General features: G+C 51.9%; 1 pseudogene across 1 annotated transcript; it reads left to right on the top strand.

Moving 5' to 3' along the window:
• Window positions 1-427: 427 nt before the first annotated feature.
• On the top strand, window positions 428-2,828 carry LOC105531820 (annotated as a pseudogene). Its single transcript, XR_001004866.1, has one exon. The product of XR_001004866.1 is annotated as a transmembrane protein 214 pseudogene (transcript).
• Window positions 2,829-3,882: the final 1,054 nt, after the last annotated feature.

Raw genomic sequence — 3,882 nt, forward strand, 5'->3', positions numbered from 1 at the left:
GGATGAACAGATAAAGAAAATGTGAGTTGTATGCACAATGCAATACTATTCATCCATTAAAAAGACAAAATCGTGTTATTTGCAGCAACATAGATGGAACTGGAGGTCACTATGTTAAGTGAAATAAGCCAGGCACAGAGAGACAAATACCATATGTCCTTACTCATAATGTGGGAGCTAAAAAGTTGATCTCATGGAGGTAGAGAGGAAAATGATGGTTACCAGAGCCTGTGGTAGGAGAGATGGATGTGGCGAGAGGGATGAAACAAGGTTTGTTAATGGGTACAAAAATACAATTTGATGGAAGGGGTAAGTTCTAGTATTCAATAGCACAGTAGGGTGACTCTAGTTAACAATATATTTTATATTTTAAAATAGCTAGAGGGGGAAAGCCGGGGAAGAGGCCAAGGCGGGAGGGCTCTGACCCATGGCGGCCAAGACTGCTGGCGTGGGGCGCTGGTAGGTGGTGAAGAAGGGCAGGTGGCCTGGGGCCGGCGCCAGCGGCAGAGGCGGCGGCGGGAACCGCCGGACGCTCGGGGAAGCAAATGGAGTGTGGAAATATGACCTGACCCTTCCAATCCAGACCACAGACACCCTTTATGAGCGGGGCTTTGAGAATATCATGAAGCGGCAGAATAAGGACCAGGTCTCACTCCCTGCTGTGGAGCCTAAGAAACCAGGGAACAAGAAGTAGACAAAGAAGATGGCAACTCTTCCCAGCCAAAACCAGAAGCAGGGCCGCTTCCGCAGCCTGGAGGAAGCACTGAAAGCTCTGGATGTGGCAGCCCTACAGAAGAAACTGGACAAGGGTCAGAGCATGTTCTCTGGAAACCCATCCATATGGTTGAAGGACCTGGCCAGCTATCTCAACTACAAGCTACAAGCTCCTCTAAGTGAATCCACGCTGAGCCAGCATACTCATGATTATCTCTACAGCCTGGTGAGCCGGGAGCTGCCTGGGATCATCCGAGGGCTGTTGGCGAAGGCAGCAGGGTTCTGGAGCTCTTTTTTGACCACTCTCTGTTCACCATGCTGCAAGAGCTGGATAAGACACCAGGGGAGTCACTACATGGTTACCGCATCTGTATCCAGGCCATCCTGCAAGACAAGCCCAAGATTGCCACCGCAAACCTAGGCAAGTTCCTGGATCTACTGAGGTCCCACCAGAGCCGACCAGCAAAGTGTCTGACCATCATGTGGGCCCTGGGTCAAGTGGGTTTTGCCAACCTCACCGAGGGACTGAAAGTGTGGCTGGGGATCATGCTGCCTGTGCTGGGCATCAAGTCTCTGTCTCCCTTTGTCATCACATACCTGGATCGGCTGCTCCTGATGCATCCCAGCCTTACCAAGGGCTTTGGCGTGATTGGCCCCAAGGACTTCTTCCCACTTCTGGACTTTGCCTATATGCCGAACAACTCCCTGACACCCAGCCTGCAGGAGCAGCTATGTCAGCTCTACCCCCGACTGAAGGTGCTGGCATTCAGAGCAAAGCCGGATTCCACCCTGCATACCTACTTCCCTTCTTTCCTGTCCAGAGCCACCCCTAGCTGTCCCCCTGAGATGAAGAAAGCTCCTGAGCAGCCTAACCGAGTGCCTGACAGTGGACCCCCTCAGCGCCAGTGTCTGGAGGCAGCTGTACCCTAAGCACCTGTCACAGTCCAGCCTGCTGCTGAAGCACTTGCTCAGCTCCTGGGAGCAGATTCCCAAGAAGGTACAGAAGTCTTTGCAAAAAATCATTCAGTCCCTCAAGCTTACCAACCAGGAGCTGCTGAGGAAGGGCAACGGTAACAACCAAGATGTTGTCACCTGTGACACGGCCTGCAAGGGCCTGTTGCAGCAGGCTCAGGGTCTTCAGCTGCCCTGGACGCAGTTCCTCCTGTTGCTGCTGGTCTTCGCTGTAGGCTTCCTGTGCCATGACCTCTGGTCACACAGCTCCTTCCGGGCCTCCCTTACTGGCCGGTTGCTTCGAACATCTGGTTTCTTACCTGCCAGCCAACAAGCGTGTGCCAAGCTCTACTCCTACAGACCGCAAGGATACAGCTGACTGGAGAAGACACTGCCTGTCTGGGGCTCCCACCTGCTCACCATGGTGTGGCCCAGCTTGCAGCTAGCCTGGGCTCACACCAATGCCACAGTCAGCTTCTTTTCTGCCCACTGTGCCTCTCACCTTGCCTGATTTGGTGACAGCCTCACCAGCCTCTCTCAGAGGCTACAGATCCAGCTCCCTGATTTCCTGAATCAGCTGCTCCGCTATCTGAGAGAGCTGCTCCTGCTTTTCTACCAGAATGTGCTGCTGCCATTGTGGCACCTCTTGCTTGAGGCCCTGGCCAGCGCCCACGAGCACTGCCATGAGGCATGCAGAGGTGAGGTGACCTGGGACTGCATGAAGACACAGCTCAGTGAGGCTGTCCACTGGACCTGGCTCTGCCTACAGGACATCACAGTGGCTTTCTTGGACTGGGCACTTGCCCTGATATCCCAGCAGTAGGCCCTGCCTCCCTGGCCACTGATTTCTGCGTGGGCAAACCATCCAAGACTGCAGCGGGTAGAAGGTGGCAGTTCTTCATGGGAGTCTTTTTAAGTTGGTGCCTGAGTTCTCTCCTAGGCAAGTGGCCAGTTGCCTCCACCTCAGTTCTTCCATCTTTGGTGGGGACGGGGCCCAGCGGCATCTCAGCCTCCTACCCACAATTCCACTGAACACTTTTCTGGCCCTACTGCACATGGCCCCCAGCCTCCGTCCTTGGCCGCCCTTGCCCTCTGCCTTCTGCTTCCTTCCATCTCATTTCTAAACCCCAAACAGCTCATCTCTAAAAAGACAGAACGCCCAGCATATGGCTTCTATGTTCTTCTGACAAATGATTCCTGCTTCTCCAGACTTTAGCAGCCTCCTGTTCCATTCTTGGTCGCAGCTTTAGCCACAGGAGAAGGAAAGGGGCTTCCAGAAGCCCCGCTGGGAAACAGCAGCCTTACCTCCACCTGAAGCCCAGGCGTGGCTGTCAGTGGATATGGGGGACTGCATGGAAATGCCTCTCACTTCAAAATGCCCAACCTGCCCCAGATGCCTCTGAGCCCCTCCCTGTCTCCTCCTTCATAGTCCGACTTCTTCCAACTTTCCATTCCCCATCATGCTGGGGGACTCTGTCACAAGGCTCAGCTTCTCTCCACTGTCCATCCCTCCTATCATCTGTCTGGAGAGCAGAGCCCAGGTAGTTGTGTGCCTTGGGCCCAGGGAACCCTCCATCAACCTGAGACAGGACTCAGCATATGGTTCTTGGGTAAGCCTACCAGGTGGAATAAAGGACACAGATTTGAAAAAAAATAAAATAAAATAGCTAGAAGACTTGAAATATTCTTAACACAAAGAAATGGTAAATGTTTGAGGTGATGGTTATCCTAAAAACCCTGATTGATCATTACACATTGTATGCATGTATCAAAATACTGCATGTACCCTATAATATGTACAAATATTATATATTGATAAAAATCATAAAAATAAAAAAAAATTAAATAGAAGCAGGGCTACCCAGGTACCACCATGCTTGAGAGGCCATCTGTAGGTACCCTGGCCAGTGACCCCAGCTAAGGCCATTCCCATTGACACATCAGCCATGTGAGCAGAGCCATGGCAGACCTCCCAGCCTGGCCATCTGCTTGCTGAATTCCATGGAGCGACCTTAGTCAAAAGAGGTGGAAAAGAAGACGTGGCCAACCAAAAGGAGCTTGAATTTCTGACCACAGAATTCCTGACCATAAAATTATGAGCTCTAATAAAATGTTTTCAAAGGCAAACAAACAATGACAAAGGCCAATGGAGTAGATCCAAATGAGGGAGAACGAGAGAAATGTACTAGAGAGATCCTGACAGTGCGTGGATGTGGA

This window comes from Mandrillus leucophaeus, unplaced genomic scaffold (assembly GCF_000951045.1).
Source record: "Mandrillus leucophaeus isolate KB7577 unplaced genomic scaffold, Mleu.le_1.0 Scaffold91, whole genome shotgun sequence".
Classification (NCBI taxonomy): Eukaryota; Metazoa; Chordata; class Mammalia; order Primates; family Cercopithecidae; genus Mandrillus; species Mandrillus leucophaeus.